At 43.9% G+C, this 22,471-nt stretch overlaps 1 protein-coding gene across 5 annotated transcripts in view; it reads right to left on the reverse strand.

The window, feature by feature from the left end:
* The window catches only part of DENND2B (DENN domain containing 2B), a 299,081-nt gene that overhangs the window by 24,888 nt on the left and 251,722 nt on the right, over positions 1-22,471 (reverse strand). The gene's annotated exons all lie outside the window — the stretch shown is intronic.

Here is a 22,471-nt window from a genome sequence, read left to right on the forward strand (position 1 = left end):
CTCACCAAAGCCGAGTACAACAGGAGGATGACGACATCCTGGGACTTGCTAGAGAAGCATCTATGGATGCAAGCCAGTGTTTTATTCACTTTGCCACCTGCAACATCACATTGGTGGCTCATATTCATCTTCTGGTCAATCATGACCCCCAAGTCCCTTTCGGCCATGGTGCTAGCAAGCGTAGCACTGCTGAGCCTATAAGCATGCTGCAGGTTTTTCTTCCCAAGGTGGAGTACCTTGCATTTTTCACTGTTGAAGACCATCAGGTTTATGCCCGCCCATTTTCCGAGCCTGTCAAGGTCAGCCTCGTTCACCATCCTGTCCTTGGGTGTGGCCGCTTTACCTCAAAGTTTGGTGTCATCAACGAACTTGGCCAGTCCACTTCTGATACCAATGTCCACATCGTTAATGAAGATGTTGAAAAGAATAGGCCCAAGGACAGAGCCTTGGGGGACCCCACTGGTCACAGCACACGACGATGATTGACTTCTGTCAACTACCACTCTCTGGGTCTGACCTCGGAGCCATTTCCCCAGGCAGCAAACTGTGTTGTAGCCGAGGCCACAGTTGGCCAGTTTTTCTATGAGATGATCATGGGATACCAGATAGAAAGTTTTTTTAAAATCAAGATATATGACGTCAATCTCTTCTCCCTTGTCCAGGTGATATGTCACCTGGTTGTGGAAGGAGATGAGATTGGTCAGGCAAGACCTACCTGCAACAAACCCGTGCTGGCTATCCCTCAGGAAGTTGCCTTCAGCCAGTTTGTCAAGAATGGTCTCTGATGATTTTTTCCAAGATCTTCCCCAGGATAGAGGTCAGGCCGATGGGCCTGTAGTTCCCCGGATCTACTTTCCTCTCTTTCTTCAAGATGGGCACCACATTGGCCTTTTTCCAATCATCGGGCACTTCGCCTGAGCACCACAAGTTCTCGAAGATCTGTGCCAGTGGCAGAGCTATGATGCTTGCCAGCCCCTTAAGTACCCTGGGGTGTAAACTGTCTGGGCTTATCCCTTAGGGGATATGCTATGGGATTACTGTTGTGTGATAATGCACTCTCTTTTATTCCACGTCCTGCAGTGCTACTCACCCAATGGACCAGAGAAGGAGAAACAGGAATCTGGGAACCTGAGAAACAAACCTGGGAAAGACCCAGGTCTTTCACATGACAGCATGGATCAGTACCACTAGGCCACTTCACTAAGTTGCCTTCTGGCCAACATTAAGTCATCACTCCTGTTCAATTTTACCTAACCAAATGATTGTAGATCTGATAACTTCTCACTCTACTGTCATGGAGCATCCAAAGGGTAAAATCTGGAATCCTTTTCTTTTGACTTAAACCAAAGAAATAACATGCTTTTCAGATTTTGTTTTTATTATTTTGAGAGAGAACTGCCCCATGAAAATTTCAAAATACAATATTATGAGTCATTGTTGATACAGAGAAAAAGAACATTGCAGTTGAGCAAGTGGACTGAATGGCTGTGGCCATGAGAAAAGGCCTGAAGTTATGGAATGTGCTAACGCATGCAATCAGGAACAATAGTTACATTCAAAGTCACAACATTCGATGCAGAGATTATGTGGGAAAAAGCAACAGAAGACGCCTGTGTGATGTTTACATGAAACTCAGAAGCAAAGGGATGTTTATAGCATAATATTCCTAACAGAGGACTGCATAAAGCAATAAATAATAGCTTACTCGAGCAATTAAATGCTGAAGGGAAGCTGAGGTGTTTGATAACCACTGAAGACATTTGAGAATCAAGTCCATAGCATTTAATGCCAATGTTGATTAGAGCTGTAAGGGGGTACCTACATGTCTTCCGTACAGCTTGTAATTACAAAAGGATACCTGGTAGCAGCTCATATTATTAATATTGCCAGATACTTCCTATTGTAGGGCACTGTTTTAGGTTGCTTCTCAAACTTGGCCAAACTTTAACTGATTACAGTGAATGTTTCCAAGTTGGGTTCCTACCAACTGTTTAACCATTTCCAAAGCCAAGGGAGGGAAACATGCATTCTTTTGCCATTTAAAATGTTTTTAGTGACCCCCCCCACCTCTTTTTTTAGAAAGCACTAGCACCCTCACACTTTGAAGCAGAGACCTAATGTGTAGGCAGGGCAAGATGGCTTATGTGTTGGAGATGTGCCTTTTTCTGTCACTGGGAAAATCCACTCAAATTTGGTTAATTTGAAAAAAAAAATCTCAATTTGCACATGCTCAGTAGAGACTTAATTTAGCAGCTAAATTCCCCAAAGAGCCTGTTGACACTTGGCACAACTACACGAGACACTACTGCGCAGTTGTTACTGCACATTTATTTAGTACTTGTATTACCAAATACTAAATAAATGCACAGTAACCAGAGTACTGCACAGTAGTGCCAGCAAAGATCTTTTAAGTGATGTTACTGCGCAGTAACCTAATAATACTGCGCAGTAGTGTATTAGCACTGTCTGTGCTGTGATGCACTACTGCCCAGTATTATTTGGCTACTGTGCAGTCACCATCTTGTGTAGATGTGGCCACTGAATAGGACTGCAGGGCTGGGCTACTGTGGAACATGATGTGGGAAGGAAAAAGGCCGAGTAGGGCGGCTTTATCAAAGATGTAAAGGAGGAACCTGGCTGATTTAAAGGCATAGGGGGTAAGAATCAGACTTGCAAAAAGGATCTGAAGGGAGGAGGCTGGATCTGGAAGCTGGCCAGAAGACATGGGTGATTGGGAACTGGGATAGGGAAGACAGACTGCCAAAGAGTAACATCAGGAGCAAGTGGTTAAGCAAAGAGACTGGGATGTGGAATCAGGATGCGGAGGACTGTGATAAGGTGGGTAAGGAGACTGGAGGTAGGTGGTAGAAAGGAAAATCTGGGGTGTAACTGAGGTCCAAAGAGGAACTGGCATGTGGAAGGCAAGAGGAAATAGCAGGCAAGGAATCATGGGAGGCAAGTGATTGATCAAAGAGGAATGGCCACAGGACAGCAAGTGCAGAGTGGGCCATGGGGAAAGACAAAGCACGTGAAAAGCCAGGAGTGGAGAACTGGGAATGACTGAGCAAGGAGACTATTTAGTGGATCTAAAGGTCCAACCCTGCTGATGATCCACATAGGCAGCTTTTCAGTTGCTTTTGTAAAACCCACCTGTAAATATGGACGATTAGAAACTACCCGTGAAAAGTATAGGGCAAGGACACAGCTACTGGGGTACAGGGACAGAGACAGGGACAGAATCCAGTTCTCCAGATCAACACTTAAATATATGACAAACCTTTCCCTTCCTGCCACCCCCTGCCTCACTCATTACACCCATTCCACCTTCTGTAACAAATGAAACAGGGGTCCTACATACAACAGCCTAACAACCAGGCTGTCCTGATCCACCGTCAATCATTAGGCATCCTGAATGAAACAGGATCCTGGAAAAAAACAGAGTATCCTGAATGAAGGACTATACAGTAAGATATATCTAAGAGTGGGTCAAATGAATGTAGCACTGGCAACTTTGATTTTGAAAAGGTGTTTGATTTTGTAATGGTGATAATGATTTTATGTGGGGACTGTGTATCCAAGGTAAGAAAAACATTTGGTCTTTTTTTAATGAACACTTTAATCCTGTGGACACAAGTAGTCACTGGCAGTCTGGATTAAGTAAATACATTAATTCTCTTACTGCACTTTCCAGCTCCCATCCCACAGACATTTTGGGAAGACTCAAACTAACACTGCACAGAGGCAGGAGCCAGTTCTTTCCCTTAAAACATCTGTATGGCTCACGTGCTACATGAGCTCAGAGCTGGTTGCATTATGGATATTTAACTGAAGGCATCTTGCACTTTTATTCATCCAGTTCAACAATTCCAAGTCTCACTTGTGCTACGCTTATCAAAGAGTCATCAGAACATTTATCACAGCAAGAGGATGCACACACCACTTTTATAACACTGCGTACTGAGTAAGCTGAGCCTTCCCTTGAATATAAAGCAAAAAAGAGCAGCATTTTCCATGCATGCTTTGAATGACCAGATATCCTACCCACTACTTCTCATTACTTCTTTCATTAACATACCAAAAACAGCTTACTTTTTGGTTTTTTAGCAAGCAGGAAAAATACTAACAAATTAAACTAGAGAGTACACCAGGCTGAAACTGCATAATGGAGGTTCAGAACCAATTACAGTTAATGCAATACAAGTTCCATTGATAAGTGGGTCAAGTACAATAAAATCTATTTATATTGCACCCCTTCACCCAATTTGGGACTACAGTTCCATCACATTAGGCACTGTGCAAACACACAAAAAAAACACACACTTCCTGCCCAGAAGAATTTCTGATATAAAAAGACAAGCTGCATACAAAGGGATGGGGATGGGAAAGGGCAGGAGATTATAAGCAGATCATACATTGGAATTCACACCTTGTTTGTTCCTGTTTGATCAAAATGCAAAATAATTCCTAATACTGTATTTAATTTGGCCACTAACAGACATGCTAATCCAAATGTCTACAAAGGAATGGCAGGGCTTGCAGTTAATTTACATTTGACTTGCACATAACAAAGTGGGAGCGAGAGAAAGTTGTCCTGAACAAGCAAAATATTGTTTTAGGCCTCAATTCAGCAAAACAGTTACACATGTTTATGTTTCATTTACTTCAAAATGCTTAAGTGCTGTGCTGAAGTGTGAGGACTACCCACACTCTTAAGTACTCTGCTGAATTGAGATCTTAAAAATCCCACTTTTTGCCTTGCACCCCAATTTTACTTTGACTCTGCCCAAAAATGGAAAAAAAAAAGCACCATGTGACAATCCCTTTTAAGCCACTTAGGTCCAAGGCTACCTTGGAAGAAAAAATCCCCTGGAATGGCAATGAGACTAGGCTCATCTTGGCTTCAGAGCATGCTTAGGCCTCTGCAAACTGAATGTTTTTCTGTGGGATGTGTTTTAGTTTTCTACAAATGGTTAAGCCCTTAAAGGGGCTAGTGTGCTTCTTAGAGGTGTAAGTTCTCACTCCTATAAATAGCTGTTTGGAAAGTAGGTGGTCTAGTATTTAGAAGTATTATAGGATTTTTTTTTCAGATTCAAATTTACTTGTATCATGATCCCCTCTGAAGGAGACCTCATTTTTCAGTTACGCCAGCCTGGCATGATGAGCAGCCACCTGCGTGCAGCCAAATGGGTAGAAGGCAGCCGGGAGCAGAAGCCCCACATGCTGGGGCGGGAGCTACGTGGCTGCAGCTTCTCCACAACCTCACTGGGCATCCGCTGTCCTACGTGCATCCCCATGGCTGCCCTGTACTGCCTGCTCCCTGGAGCAGCACAGCAGGGGCAGGGGCAGGGGCAGGAGCCACAGGAGGCAGGGGGAGCAGAGCAGTACTTGGGCAGCTGCAACAACACCAGGAAGCTGTGCATGCTAGCCACGGCTGGGGCATGTAGAAGTGTGGCATGGGCTGCCCCGGTGAGAGTGGGCAGCATTCAACCCCATGCAGAGCACTGTGGGGGCAGCCATGAGCCGAATGAGGGGTGGGGGGGAAGGACTGCACTTGCACCTGCATCACCCAGGTGATCTCTACTGCATGCACCCCCTGCCCACCCTTCTTCTCTCACCCACTGCCAGCAGGCTCCTGGGAGCTAGTGTGCAGGCAGCTCCCCCCAACACATGCACACCCAACTCCCCCACACAGACCCACACACCTCATACCCATACCACCCCCCACACACAATATACAAGAGTAAGACTTCATTTTGAGCTATTATGCAGTCGCCTCTACATACACTACTCAAAACTACATAATTCAGGACAAAACTTATTTTTTAAAGTCAAATTAAAATGTTATGATATATGATTTTTAGTATATGATTTGTTTTTTATCTAATATGTTAAAATGATATCTTCTGAAAGATTTTAAGTGTGCGGCCCTCGACAGCTCACCAAAACTCATTAAGCGGCCCTCCAGCCAAAATAATTGCCCACCCCTGCTTCACCTGCTTGTTAATGAAGCAGAACTGGTGTAGCACAATGGCATCATTCAAGATCCTGCTCTTTTTACAGGTGGTATGGAAGGGGTCTAAGTTAGCTGATGTAAGCATGAGGGTCTATTCAGGTTATTTTCTTTGTATACTGCAGCTTAGGTAAAGTACTCTTTTTTTCCTGACTAGAAACCTTTTCAGTGTGCATGCACTATACCGGTTTATTCTGATTCGATCCCGCTACAATTGCTATTGCTGTCATGTTGTCCACTGTCAAACAGTCATGGGCAACACAGGAGCTGATGGGCACTGAAAGCCCAGTGCTGACACTTGAGTGATAAAGGCTGCAGTTACAAAAATCCTTGCCATCTTTTACTAACCTCTTGCTTATTTTCCATCTTAATTTCAGGTTGTATTTAAAGATATTGTGGGATGTGCCTGTGCTGGGACAGGATCTCCACCTTTGAGTGAAATAAGAATGATAGCTGGTTTGCAGTTCAAAGGCAGTTGGAAGGGCCTGTTAGTAAAACAGCTTGTTTGCATTTTGCATGTCTCTGTGCCAGCTGACTCTACCCAGCACTGCAAGTATAAATGCCAAGGTACTCAGCAGTTTCTCTCTTGTTATATCCAGCCTAACTTTGTGGAGACTTGGATAATTTTGATAAGGTTAGGATGGATTCTGAATACCTACCCAGACCTGAAGCAGACCTGCAAACCCTCTGAGATCCCTCTGGTAATAAATTTGGCCTCTCTCTCAATAGAGAAGTCAATGTGGATGCAGGAATGGGGTGGTGTGCATGTATGTGTGTGTTATGTAGAAGGGTGAGTGATCTTTATTCCAAATATATTCTCTGGCAATAGAAACTCATATAAACACTTCATTGTTTATGATTTTGATTGATTTTATTTAAAAGAAAGCAAAGAACTGTAAAATGAGAGTTTGTGTTTGGATAGATTAAAATTTTTAACTGATACATGAGTATCCATGTCTGTTTTCAGAGAATATGTACAGATCTGTCTGTGCAGATTTGGTATCAAAATTTTCTGCTGATGACAATGGAGTTCTGCCAATAGAGACAGATCCGGAGGCAGATCCGGAGGGGAAGCGGGGTGCAGTTGTACTCCCTGGTTTGATTCCCACTCCACCCAAAGTTTAAAAACAACTGCCTGGCAGTGGCAGCAGCACTTCTATTCAGGCAGTAATGAAGGAGCCAATTGACTTGATAGCTCATCTACCTGATTCCTTCTAAACTCTTTCATTTCACAGCTCTCTCTCCTTTTTTAATGGTCTTGATGTTTCACTTATCAAGCTACCCTTTCTTCTGCAATTTTGCTGTCTGTTAGCTGCCCCTGATAAGGTAGCTCCTATTTCACAGCACCGCAGACTCAACTCCAGCTAAAAGACCAGTTCGGGTATGAAAACAACTTTCAGTGAAGCATTGCACTGCAACATGCTCAAGAAGCCTAGATTCTGTTTTATGACTCTGAGAGAGATGTAGATTTAATTTAAATGGCAACAGGACTAAAGAAACAACATCTTTTGATAATTCTTGCCTACTTTGTTGCAAGTTTGTTTACATAATATGTATACAGCAAATTAATGCACAGTCCAATAAAATTATATTTGTTTTTGCTTCAATCTCAAACTGAATAATATAGTCCTAGCATATTAATAAAGCTTCTATTTTCTTTTTACTTGGAGAAAAATGTGTGCTCTGTTATATGTGATGCTGTCTGCACCCTGCTTTTCAAAATCCTAGATCCACCCATAAATGGAGATAATATAAGCAGACAGCACCAGATCTGAGTTTAAACACAGAACAAAGGGACAGTTTGGTATTCTGGGTGCTCAACACTTATGAAAATCAGTTCCTAGTAACTCAAGGCTAACTTACTCCATCAATTGACAGTTTTGAACACCTCATCCTTAGTCACTATCCAAGCTACTGAAATGACTGCTAAAGCAGACCTATATAGTAAGGTACATATAGTCTCAATATTAAACTTGAAATAAGGCCAACAGAGGTGAAAGTCCTTGACTCTCAAGATGAGCTGACAAAGGACAGTATCAGTCTCCTCTGCCAGGATGGGAGATAGAAGCAAGCAAACAGCGTCTGGGGATGCTCTCTGCTGGCAAACAATGTCTTGCAGCCTGACAGCCAGCCCCCTTCACTGTTTCTGCATTTTTCAAACCAATCCTCTTTCCCTCTGGCAAAAGCAGCTTTAAACAGAACCCAGGACTGAATTGCAAATCCTTTGCCAAGAGTGAAAGCCAGACTAAAGTCAGCAGAAACCCCTTTAATGTGCACAGTGACACGATCACTCTAGGCAAGCTAGCTGTGTGACATATCACAAGTGCAAACAAGCCTCAGTGATAAGGATGGGAAGAGGGGCACAACACTGAGGAGGATATGCATATTTTCCACATCACATCATCCTAATTATCAGCTACCCTCTGCACAAAAATGTGTTAGCTGTGGTTACAACATAAAGGGTATAACTGCCTGCCCCCCTTACCCTGCAAAAAGTATTTTTTCCCATGAAAACTGGCCAAGGCAAACCTTGCTTTGTAAGGGAATGAGTCACAATCCAGAATTTATCCTGTGGGGTGTTCTGCAGGCAAAACTGTCGAAGTCATGTTTCTTTACAATGCATGATAAGAAATGCAGCCTTTGTAAAATCAATGCAAGGGAATTCCACATCTCTGCCCCTCACCTGTCTAATTACAACAGTGGAACAGTTCCAGATTACCAGGCTGCCAATGCCATAATGTTTCATAGTTTCATAGTTGGTAGGGTTGGAAGGGACCCGAGCAGATCATCTAGTCTGACCCCCTGCCATGGCAGGAAAGAGTACTGGGGTCAAACAACCCCGGCCAGATGTTTGTCTAGCCTTTTTTTTAAAGGCTGCCAGGGTAGGAGCCAGCGCCACTTCTTTTGGAAGTTGGTTCCAGGTCCTAGCCGCCCTAACAGTGAAATAGCGCTTCCTAATGTCTAGCCTGAAACTACCCTCCGCTAGCTTGTGTCCATTGTTTCTTGTAACTCCCGGGATTGCTCAGGGGAACAGGGACTCTCCCAATGCCTGCTTGTTCCCCTTGACTAATTTGTAAACTGCCACCAGGTCCCCCCTCAGCCTTCTCTTGTGGAGACTGAACAGGTTCAGGTCCCTCAGCCTCTCCTTGTACCGCCTGCCCTGCTGACCCGATCATGCGGGTGGCCCTCCTTTGAACCCTCTCCATATTGGCCACATCCCTCCTGAAGTGCGGCACCCAGAACTGGATGCAGTACTCCAGCTGCGGCCTGACCAGTGTTGCATAGAGGGGGAAGATCACCTCCTTGGACCTGCCTGAGATGCATCTGTGGATGCACAACAAGGTGTGGTTAGCCTTCCTGACCGCGTCTCCACTTTGTCGGCCCATGTTCATTGTGGCATCAATGATAACTCCAAGATCCTTTTCTGTCTCGACACTGGCGAGAAGGGAGTTCCCCAGCCTGTAAAGTATGCTGCTGGTTCTTCCTCCCCAGGTGCAGCACCTTGCACTTGTCAGTGTTGAACACCATCCTGTTCTCATCGGCCCACCCCTGTAACCTGTCTAGATCTGCTTGCAGCCTGTTCCTTCCTACTAGCGTACCCACTTCCCCCCATATCTTAGTGTCATTATGTTGTTGTGGGATAGTCTCCACTAAGCCACAAATACTACTGGAGGGGACCTTCAGGCAGCTCAGATATTATTAGATTTTTGTGAAGCAGCTCGTTTGCTTCATTAACAGAACATTCATAAATCAGCTCCTTTCCCTGATTTATGTTTGGGGAGCTGTGTTTCATCAGACAATTATGCCCCTGGGTATCACACAGGGGTTATATCTGTACAGAAGCCTGTATCACTGTCTATGTCCTGTTGCTGCCTTTGCTGCCAGAGCACTGAGTGAACAAAAGTGCTCCACTTTCATCATATAGATTTAGTTAAAACTCCCTAATTCTGTCCTAAGCTACTCTGTCCAGATCCTTCTACCTCCCTCATACCTATAAATAATTGAACACCTTCCAATACTGCATTAAAAGGGCGCCTTGTACTTGAAGTGGAGGCAGTGGTGTGTTTTGAGCCTGTGGAAGTTTGTTTGCAGTCTTGAACTGGATTCCAAGGAAGTTCTGTCTCCTGCATAGGCGAGCTTCACCCTCACAGTAGAAAATTCACCAATTCTGGCTAAAGGGAAGAACAGTGGAATTTTAGATAATATTTTAGATATGTTAGGCCTCTGCCATTGAGCACCTTAAAGATGGGGACTGTGACCCTGAATTTGATTTAATATCCTATGAGAAACCAGCAGAGAGAGTGAAGAGCAGTTCTAATATGATTGTGGCAGCTTGTCTGCTGAGATGGGATGCAGTTCTGTACCAGCTGGAATTTCCTAACTGCTGATGGCTTCATACCCAGGTATACTGTACTGCTGCAGTCTAGACAGAAGATGACAGACAGGTATAACCAAGGCCAGATCACTATCCAACACGATAGGATGGTGTCTCCTAATCAACCTAAGATGGCAGAACTAAGACATGTTCTCAAAGATTCCTACTCTGAAACAAGTGGAATTGTTAGCCAGTTCAGGGGCTGGGTACTCATGCTCATTAGGAGATAATATCTAGAGGGAAAGTAGTTAAGGATTCATTTTACCTATGCATGAGACTATTTTTTAGCCAAATGCTAAAAACCCCCATATATTTTCTTGCATCCAACACACCCTTTTCCCCAAATACCAGCTGTTGGAAATTAAATTGCACATTATATTTGATATATAAGGTAAGAAGAGTTTTTGACCTTACTGGGTAAAACTGAAGTAAAATCTGCAGTGATCCAGAGGGAGCAACATAATGAGCAGGTTCAGATCCTTAGCTACCACTCAGTTGCTTTTTACAAAGAAAAAGCTTTTTTTTCATTCTGCCTTTCAAAACAAGGTGCATATTATATTCTGGGGCATGCTGTATGCAAGAAAATATGGTATCTTTATACCATTCCTGTTTCAAAAGCTATTGTAATTTTATAGTGTAGCCTCTTTCTGAAGGCAATATTGTGAACCAAAACCTAACCGAAAAGACAAAGCCCTCAGAATTTAAAATCTATCAGGTTTTCCTCCCAACCACTCTTATACAGGTCTCCAATTAGACAGCTGGATAAAGGAAGCATTTATAGGCCATTGTAACTGAGAGCCTAGGCTCCTGTTTCTTTAAGAGTGAAGAAGCAGCAGGGAGAGCCCCAGGAGGAAGAAAGTTGCCCAATATGAGCCACCAGGAAACAAGTACCTGGGGATTTGCCTACTTGAAACCATTATTACAGCAGAGGCCAGCAGCAGTAAGTTCCCCTAGGGCTGAGCTGGCAAGCTAAGTCAGAAAATACCTGCAGCAGCTTGGGGAGTCACATGACCAAAATGAAGCATAGCTTCTAACCATATAAACCCAGGGCTTGAGCCAGAGTGGTCAGTCTGCTTCTGGGAGTTGCTGGGGGGAAAGCCCCAGGGCAGGAGAGCTGCAGAGGAGCTCCTGGCTGATGCCTGGATTACCCTGGAAGTAGAAGGTTGCTGACTTGCAAGGGAAGAGGACTCAGGGTAGGGGGGAGCAGAGTGATATGACGTAAGAGCTGGGGTCTGTGCTAAGACCCATTTGGGAAGGTACATTCTAGCCGGAGGACTTACACTGGGTTAGGAATTTACAACAGTGGTTTGCGTGGGTCTAGAAAGGGGTGGTTTGGAGGTCCCATTAGTTTCTAGGGGCAGGGAGTACATGACCACCTTAAGCCCTGCCAGGGGCCAGGGATCCCAGCATCACCCAAGAAGAGCAGAAACAGCCCAGAAAGGAGCAGAGCCTGGGGCCAGGGGGGGGTCTAAAGCATAAGAAGGGGCAGAGCTTGGGGCCAGGGGGGCCCAGAACCCAAGAACAGAAAGAGATAGCCTAGAAAAGGTCAGAGTTTGGGGGCCAAGGGGGCCTAGAGCCCAAGCAGAACAGAGATAAAGGCCCCAGAGGCAAGATAAGGGGCTGGTGCCCAGAAGCTAGGTCTGAGGCAGTGAGCCTTGGCTAAGGGACCAGCTAGAGTATAGAGGTGGAAGCCAGGAAGGCTGAAGCCCCAACATGAGAATAAAGACCTGAGGTGGCCTGGTGGCTTTGGGGACAAATGTCCCACTGGATGTGTGACACCTCTGAGGCATGGGTATGACTGTAGGGGAGGTTTGGAGAACTTGATTAGCCCATAAGGCAATGGATGCCTTGGGACAGATGTGGGCCAGGAAGACCTACCTAACTGAAGGGATTGGTGCCATCAGTGGTGTCAGAGAGAGAGCGGATCCACTGGCAGGGATACACCAAGGCTTACTCTAAGACCCATGGGCTGCCTCCCTTTTCCATCTGTCAATAAGAACAAGAAGATGTCGCAGGTGAGAAGTAAAAGGAGGATACTTCAGAGACCGAGATGGGCAGGCACCATATGGCCACCTTGGTGTTATGGCTGCCCCCGAGGTTAAGTCATCTACAAAAAGCCCAGTCCTAGCTGATGAAACAAATTAGTTTGCATCATGGTGATTCAAGATTAAACTATAGACATGACAATAAAGCAGAAAGAAGCATATCAGTGAATAATTTTAAAACACTTAACTATTTAAAAACAAAACAGGGAAACTTTTCTTGATTTTAATCAATATGCCATCTCCTGCTTCCATATTATTAGTGCACAAAAAGAACTCTTCAGAAATGGAGATCTGGCTTTTCCAATTTCTGCCATCCAACCACACTCTCCACAGAACTCAAGCAAATGGAATTTTTGGCAAGAAATTGTCCTTGGACTTTTCAACCACTTGCCCAAGTTCTGCCAGGTGCTTAAAAGAAAAAGTCTCCAGTCATGGAAAGTTAAACCTAACTTCCACAGAGTCATCCAGATCCTTCTCGTAGGACAATTCTTTAGCATAAATCTGTACCAAAAGTGGTTCTGGTTGAGTTACCCTAGGGAACGGTTAACGACAAGTCACCGTATCCTAATTATTTTTATTAACATCCATATTGATGGTTTTAGCTTGGCTGCTGATCACTGTGACATTAACAAAATCGCAGCTCTAAAGCTGGAGGAAGGATTTCTCTGGCCAAGTAGCAGGAATAAAGGAAAAGAAGAAAAGAAAAGAAATGTGTTCATTTAGGAAATGATAGTGGGGAATGCCTACAAACTCACTGGGTATTGGAAGGTCTGTTACAGAAATGCTGTAATTTACAAACGAGCAATTACAGTCCTAAAAACTGATTTCCAACCCCCTCCCCCCCATCCTCATCTAAAGAAGAGGCCTACTATCTATCTCATTCCCATTTACACTGAAGGGAGGAGGTGGAGTGAGGGCCATGGGAAGGAGAGACTTATTTTTACAAGTCCTAAATGAGATAATGATGATGCTTTCCTACAGCAGAACTGTGGCCAAAGCCTCAAATGGCATGACTAAAATATCCCCTAGGAAGGTGGAGGAAGGGCACAGAGTACATAAACTAAACTCTTTATCAGAATTAATTCTCACATTAATGCCTGTGAAAAAGGTAAGGCACCTAGGCAGGCTCCCTGGGTTGTACCTCCACGTTAAACATGTAGGCACCTGTAAGCTGTTTTTATTCAAAAGAGGAGTCCCCTGGGTTCTAAGCAAGTTGCCAATACAGGCCTGTCCTAGCTCCAACTGAAATAAATGGAAATGTTCACAACTTGAATGAGAAATAGACATTCCAGCCACAAAATATGTTCCAACCATTGTCTTAGCCGACAATAGTGAGAAAGATAATTCTTTCCACAGCAGGAATTACTGGTGAAATTCTGGTTTGGACTAGTCCAACCTCCTTTGTAAAACACAGTTAGATATTTGGATGAAAAACCCTAAGACATACGTATCATCATCATATGCATTCTGGCCTTAAAATATGAATCTAGTCACCCTGGTGGGCATTGTACGTACTATTTCTAACCCTTCTTCTTCAGTGCAGCTGAGATAAAAGAAAGAAAAATAATTACTTCAAGACAAGGGGGACCATGAGCTTCTGGCTTAATGCAAGACCGAGCCTGACACTAGACAGACAGGAGTTATTTGTGTTAGGGGTATGTCTCTTGTCATCTGCTTTGCCAACTGAGAAACATCCTGAATGATGATGTTCAGCTCTGGCTGGTGATCAGCCATAGCAAATACTCCCTAGAAAGCAGGTTTCTGGCATGCATTTGTTTTTCCCATGGTCAGCTTAACTAGTGTCATGTTTGTCTTGTCATTTTTTTGTTAGAATGGGAAAGTTAATGAAATCTTTATTACTGGCCAGCAGGCAAGTTGGCCAGTGATCACTCTTACGCTGCATATCATATCCCTTCGTTGTAACAAGAGAAAGGACGCGCAAAACATGTTTATTTATTGTTCATCTGCTATAGAAATAAAAGCTCCCTGCCAGGTCTGGCTATCTCTTTATAAACTATTAAAATACTGTTGGACATGAACATTAGACAAGTCAATGCTATGGAACCCAGGCACTTGTGGCTGAATTAGAGAATAACTTGTACAAATGAAATCCAAATCCAAAGACTTCAGGTGGTGATGAAGGAATCAGTTCCCTTGGAACTGTTCCAAGAGTTAATTGCCCCCACTGCTGCACTTGGTTTTAGTTGGAATCCCAGATGCAATAATTAGCCCCACTGTTAAAAAGTTTAATCTCCCTACCAATTTTATACAGTCATTTTCCAGGCACTGGGTCTTGAGATAACTTTGTCTGCTAACTTACAAGGTCTCTAATGTTTTTCCTCTGTGAAGCTATCGACAAGACTGTGACCTATTTGTCCCTTAACCCTTAAAATATGGCTTTCTATATAGCACTTGTCACAGCTGGTCTGGTATCTTGACTAACATAACAGTGGATTCAGATAGGACAGACAGACTAAGAAAAAAGTTGAAGCTCTGAATGTTCCAAGTTTAATAAGGCCAAACATAAATCTATGGCACTGAGACTGGAGAAAGGACATCACTTGACAGTATTTATTTTGAGAGCCCTTGCCTCTCGTAAGTGAACACATTGGTTCCCTACAGTTCCATAAAGCTTTCAGAGAGATGCTTGTGGGACAACTTTTCCCAAATATTCACAAATCCACACTCATATTCACAGTGTTCCTGTCTAGGTCTCATGACAACAGGGATCAGAGAAGCAGAGGGGGAGCCTCTCTCAAGTTTGCTGGAACATAAGTACCGTATTTTCTAGTAGACAGCATGCCCTTAAATAAGATACACATCTTAGTTAATAAAGGCAGAATGAAATAAAAAAAGATCTTTCCTTGTATTAAATAATTGAGTAGCAGCAACTAGGGAGCTGAGCCTGCTTATTGTTCTGTGCCCTGTGGATCACATCCAGACTTCCCTTTTGCTTTCACCTGGTAAGCAACAGAAACTGGTTTTAGTATCTATCCTCACATATAATACACACTGCAATTTCCAGCAGCTGTTTTTGGGTGGGAAAAAAGTGCATGCTGTATGCAAGAAAATATGGTATGCCTTTAGATTCAAAATACACTAGGGAATATCAAGAGAGACTGACTTCCTTATCTACTATTCCCACTACCAATGCTTGGACACAATGGCCGCATCCAGACAAGCAGGAGCATGCAGTTTGTGGTGCCACAAACCTCTTTGTGATGCCACAAACTGCAAGTGGTGAATGTTAAAACATGCGTCGCACTGCAAATTTGCAGCACACTGGCAAAATTTGCTACCGGGATTTCCCAGTAGCAAAAAAAAGCGCCAGAACAAACAGCAACACAATACACTCAAAACAAGCATGCGCTGGCAAAATCAGAGCCCAGGTCATCCAGAGAAACACTGGCTGCTGGCCAAGACTCTATGCTGCCTCTGCTGCTCCAGCATGCCATCAAGCCACCAGGTAAGATTGCTGCTCCAGCTCCCCCTGGCTGAAGAGCCAGGAGGAGCTGGGCAAGGGCAGGGGCAAGCGCTGAGGCAATTTGTGCCGTTGCAAGTGAATGCCCCTGCTCATCTGGCCACAGTCACCATATTTACACCTGTGTAACTGATCTTTATAAGCAAGGAGTAGATCAACAATATAAAGCCCTGTACTATAACAGTTGCACTTTACCTGGTTTTGTACTACTTCTGCTAGGTTAAGGCATGTCTTTGACCTTTAGTCCTAAATTACTGCAGTACACTGGAAAATCAATCAATTTACGAAGACAAACAGTTTTAACAATAAGGAAGAACTAAATGGATGCTTTTTGGGTGTCTTTACACATGTTCCAGGGGTGGGAACAGGGCGCTTTGATTAAAGCAGCTCCAAGAATCACTCTAATTAAATCACCCGCATTGTCTCATGTATTCAGCACCCCACACTTCAAAACGGCAGCCGGGCTGCTTTAATTAAAGCTCATTTGATGAGCTTTAGTTAAAGCGCTCCTGCTGCCATTTTGAAGTGTGGGGACACTGAATACATGAAACATAGAGCCTGCTGGAGAGCGCTAATTAGAACACTCCGGCAGACTTGATTAATCGAATAATTAAAGCATGTTAGAGCAGCATCCCCACACGTCTACAGGCACCCATCAAGACTAAAACTTGACAGAGGAAGTTACAGACTTCCTAGATCTAGTAGCTTATGAAAGGATAGAGGACCATTGATTTTTATGGGCTTTGAATGGGACTTGTATAGCATGAAATGCAGACAAGATCTTCTGATGATTCTTTGAAAGATAAGCAACTACAGTTGGGGGGAAAACTGATTTAAAAAGCAGGAGATATAACAAGAGGAAACTGATCTTCTTGAGGGTCTTCTTTCTTCCTTTGGGAAAAATCAGGGGAAGGGGGAAGGAAGAGTTGTTTTTACAAACTTAGACATGTTACCCACCCAAAAACATGCCCATGAGTTTGTTTCCTTAGTAAAATGCTTAAAGGGGAGATGTTTCCTCCTCCACTATTTACTTCTATTTATTTTCTGTTGCTGCCTCCCTATCTGTAGTAACACTCTTGTCCCTAATCCCCAGAACCCACTTATTTTCCATCTGTTGCATACATTTTCAAAGCCTCACATGTCCCAGAGAGCTTTGCTTCTGCCAGCTTCAGAGAGAGAAGTACTCAGGACCATTTAGGGTATATCAAAACCAGTGCCAGTAGGCAGAGCTCTAGGAACACAAACAGGAACTCACAGTTTTCGGGGCAGTGAGATGGGAAAAAGAGAGCGAGGGAGAATGTGATACCATCAGACACATCTTCTCCATTGTTCTTTCAGTGGGTATTTAAGTAATCTGGATCTTAAAATCCCGCTTCTGCTAGTATATGTGTTGGTAAAGAAAGCAAACACCAAAAGGCCACTCACAAGACTTGAACAGAAATTCATTTTTAAATATGAGCAAATTACTGCAGAATTTTATTTCCATTATTTGTTCAACTGTAAGCAACAAAAAAACCCAAACAAACCTGGAAGCAAATATGAAAAGAACTCAACATATTTCTAAAAACCTGAAATGTTAGCATGCATATTTAAATGAGTCAATCCTGTGACCTGCTTGTTAATATTCATTATTTCCTCTCTACTGTTGGCATCGCTTGTTGCATTGAAACCCGTTCTTTTTCCAGGGCAAAAATGTAGAGGTATCATTTCTCTGCTAAGCACCAAACATACTTTGGGCACGGCACAAATGATAAATAACAATTATGGAAGTTAAGCTCATTTTTATTATGCCTGCCCTGCACAATCTGTATAGTTGTAGAAAATCCTTTCCTGTTTGGAGATGTATTAAATACCTTCTGTGTCACGTTGTTTGAAGCCCAAACCCTCAACATTTCTTTCTAATCTAGTTTTCTGAATACATTTAGAAATCAAGCCTTGGTAAAATCTCTTTAGTTTCCTGCTTTGGTTCTTGGGTCCACTGACTGGATGATGTACAAGATATTTCACATTTTTCTCCATGTTACCACTGCACTCCTTCAGCTTCAACACTGATGCTCAAAAACAAAATCCTTGTCAGGCAAGAAAAAAGGGTGCGAGACACAATTTTTAGCTCAGAGCTGGAGTGTTTCATTTTAAGACTTCATCCCACGAAAGCCTCTGTGAGTATATAATTTAAATCTAGAGGTGCAGTGATATATCGGTCTGATATTGGTTCAGTACCGATATAAAGAAAATTGGCTGATATCAGCTTGATGGGGCCAATATCAGATATCGACTTGATGGGGCAGATATCAGACCACATCCAGATATCAGATATTGGCTTGATGGGGCCAATAATTTGGCTGATAAATGCTTGTGCTGTGCTCAGCTGCACTGCAGCACTCAGGCAGCAAGGAGCAGAGCTAGCAGCATAGAGAGCTGCCTTCAGCTGGTCAGCACATTGTGGTAGAAGGGGAGGAGGGAGGGAACAGGCATGGTGGGGGGGCAGATCAATGCCCCCTCCCTCCCCCCCCCGGTGAGGGAGGGAGTGGGCAGGGGCAGGTGCTGCCTGGATGGGGCGGGGACGGGGGGCAGTGGCTCCCACCACTGCTTGCACCCTGAGAAGGGGGGGGCTACATGCTCTTCTCAGTGGGGGCTGGGCTTGGAGTGGGTACCGGCAGCGCTGGGAGGATGCTGCATCCACCCCAAATTTCACCACAGCTCAGCTCCCATTACTATGGCCGCTAGCTGTCCGGCACAGCCCTGGCTCTTCCTGGCGCATGGGTGGAGGCAGGGCATTGAGCCAGGGCTGTGCCAGGTGTCTGGCAGTGGCAGCACCGGGAGCTGAGCTACAGCAAAATTTGGGGTGGATGCAGCATCCTACAAGTGCTGCTGTTGCCTGCTCTGAGCCCAGCCTCCGCCGAGAAGAGCCCCATGCAGCCCCAGCTGCAGCCCGCCCTGCCCTGCGCAGATCTGAGGGGCACACACCCCACCCTCCCAGGGTGCAAGCAGCGGTGGGAGCCTCCTCCCCACAACAAGCCGTGGCTCCACACCCCCCCCAACCTCGGCAGCACCTGCCCCTGCCTGCTCCCTCACTGTACAGATGTTCATCTGCCCAGCCACGCCCCTTCCCTCCCCCCTCCACTTCCACCACCGGACTTACCAGCTGCACACAGCTGTATCAGAAATCAGATCGGTATCGGCCAACATGCCTCCTTAAATATCGGCTATCGGTATTGGCCCCAAAAATCTCTATCGGTGCACCCCTATTTAAATCCATTTCTTACTGTCCCTTTCCCCAGGCTTTTGTCAAAGTACTTGTCTTATTCATATTACAATAAATGCTAGAGCTGCCACATAGCACTAGGCACTATACACATGCATACACATGCACAGAATGACAGACAGTCTCTGCCCCAAAGAGCTTACATTCCAAATAGCGAAGACAAACAAAGGTTAGGAGGGGAAACAGAGAGAGGTAAAGTTAGCCGCACGTGGTCGCGCATCTACTGAGTGGAAGAGTCAAGAACAGAATCCAAGTTTCCCAGCTCCAAGCCCTGGGTTATGTCCTCCAGACCATGCCCATCTAGCTCTTTTTTCCAGTACTTAACGGTGTTCAAAACAAAACAATCAGATAAATGTAAGTGTTTGGAAGAGGTGCAGGGACAGAGCTGTGGGGGCATCAACTTCTACAACAATCAGCAATCCCCAGGCTTCAATGGTTCTGTTCCTTCTCATTCATTAAATGGGGAAGCCACACAAACTCCCAGGTCTCCTCAATCCCCAAAAGTAATATTTTGAATAGATATCAAGGTCCCCAGATGAGAGATGTGACTAAAACAATGGTCCAGAATAGACTGGAAGCTCAGATTTGCATGCTGGTCAGTAATTCAAACACAGAATAGACATTATTTTCATCTAAATGTAAATCCAAATGTCACCAAGGGCTTAGACACACATCATATTTGTACCAGTGCAGCCAGGTTTTATATTAGTGTCAACAAGGAACAGACAAGATAAACTGCTGGTGTAACCTACTCAAATCTGATGTAAAATTACCCCAGGAGAAACTGGGGTAAATCTATGCTGGTATAGGTTGCATCCACTTCCATCCCGGGTCAGCTGTTTGTTAAATGCAAAACAGCTAATACTTGTTCTCATAGTGAGAAAGCACTGTAATCATGCCTACTGCAACCAACTGCCGTGGAATAGACTCATCTGTTCACTTTTGGAGAAATGTACGTTGGTGTAAAAAGAAATGTACATCTGTAAAACCTGGCTGTTCAATACAGACCTTAACTAACTCAGTACTGAAAGCATAGCTGTATTCCAGGCCAAGTTAGCACTGGCTCTCTCAGAGGAGGCTGAAATATTTTTCCCCTCATATATGTGCCGAAGTGTTTTACCACATTTGCTAGCCCAGTTTTCTGGGAGAAGCATTTCAGAGAGTGAGACAGCATCCATATTGACCTTCACAGTTCGGCCATGTCCTTCATCAATCATCTCCAAACCACATCATCCCCACAGGTGCTCCTAGAGGCAATGGTCTGAGTCTTCTCAGCATCTAGTAGGAGCAGGCCTAGAATAGGATCCCCTAGGAGCTACTTTCTGCTCTATGCACAATGCAATGAGGGAGAAGACAGGGCCCTATCATTCTTTAACGACACATGGAGTTTTACATGCAAGTACCAACAATACTTCTCAATGAACAGCAAAGCAAATCAGCGAGTAACAATGTAAGTAAACTTGCTGTAGAAAACTGGCAGGAAGGTCCATGAAAGGCCTCCTTTAAAACTGCCTACACTGATATCAATGATGTGCTGGACACTCTTTGAAAGAAAAGTCCAAACTCTGGACTCGACAAAAAATTGTCACTGGGTTTATAAGAAATTAAATCATTCTGAATGGTCATTTAAACAAAGGGTTATCAACAAGGTGAGCAATCATTCTGGTTGTCCCAGACCGCAAGGAATATTGCTAAGGAAGGCAGTTTATATCCTGGAAACGGGTCCACAGCTTTAAGAAATTATCCCCTAAACATTGTTAACTGTTACTATGCAAAGTATTTTTGCTGTTATATACACTGGTGACCACTAAGTGCAGCTATTATTCCTGGAGGCCTTTCAGAGGACAGGGCTGATAACATATTTAACAGAGTTTGTTTGTCTAGATCCATCTGTGTTTTCAACCACCCATGAAGGCCTTGGGGTCCTTTTAAGAGATTCTGGATGTTTCTGAGTTCAATAAAATATGGTCTTTGTTTCATTTACCATCTCTTTATTTATTTATTAATCAGGTTACAATTAAAAATATCTTCCTTAAACTTTTAAAGATGATACTCACACCTTCAGGGTGTGGCCTGGACAGCAAGGGAGATGGCTACAGAGGAGACATCCCTCCATTTTGCAGGGTTTGAGTGAGGGCCATGTATAACACCATCTCTGAGTTTACCTTATTATGGGCTGTGTTGGCACCTGAAAAACAAGCTTAGCAGATCTGAAGGGAAACAATAACATTTTGCTTCCTTGTAATGTCCTTGTGTCTCACTCAGCCAGCCATGCAGACACAGCATAGATTAGGAAGGGAGAAATGCCTGAATTCGAGTCTTATCTCTGTCACAGGCTCTCTTTATGGCCTTGTCATTCATACCTCAGTTTCCTCCTCTTTAAAACAGGGCTGGTGACCTGCTTCACAGAGATTTTAAGAACATCAACCAATGCTTGAACTATCTTGTCAAGTGCCACTGTCCTCTGAAAGTATTGTCACTCTTATTGAACTGTTTGCAATACCAAGGTATTTTCTAATTTCAGCTATTATATGAATATATTACTTAAATCTGGGCCATAAATCTTCTTAAATATATAAATGCTTTAATTCCTAAAGAATCCAATACATTATATGCAAAGGTGGCTACTACAATGGGCCCACCTCTGCAATGGAGGGTTGCAACCCACCCTGCTTCCAGCTTGTAACACAGAGAAGGAATATTTTGGTGTATGATGCTGTGGCAGATCCCGTCACATAAAATATGCCACTGATTTCGACCAGCCATACAACTAGGCTTTGTTTTTAACACTCTTTGAAAGAAAGGAAACTGAATAGTACTTCACATAAAAAAGGAGGAACAGATGACCCTCCTGGGATCCGAACATTTATATTTTGAGAAGGCCAAGGTAATTTAAAGCAAATACTTACATGGCAAATACCTGCACAGCAAAGGTTTCAGCTAACCCAGGGGTTGAAAATCCAGATATCATAGAAACTGCTTATTAGCCTACTAGCAAGCCAGTTAAGCATCTCAGAATGGTATGTGTCACCACAGAGGACATGACTGAGATCAGCTCTGCTCTTGTAAATGAAGCAGGGAAGATGGGAGTCAGGATTACCAAACCCTACTCCAAATGTAACTAATTCACTCTGTGACTGCTGGCAAATAATCACTGATTTTGTTGTACATATGTTGCCAGGGGTTCAACTAGACTCAGGGCTGATATTCAGAAGTATAAAACCCCTGCAATTTCTAATGACTACAGCTGGAGCTACCAGCTCTCATATGGGCATCAGGTCTGAGATGTCTTAAA

The sequence above is a fragment of the Alligator mississippiensis genome, chromosome 2 (assembly GCF_030867095.1).
Source record: "Alligator mississippiensis isolate rAllMis1 chromosome 2, rAllMis1, whole genome shotgun sequence".
NCBI classification, from domain to species: domain Eukaryota; kingdom Metazoa; phylum Chordata; order Crocodylia; family Alligatoridae; genus Alligator; species Alligator mississippiensis.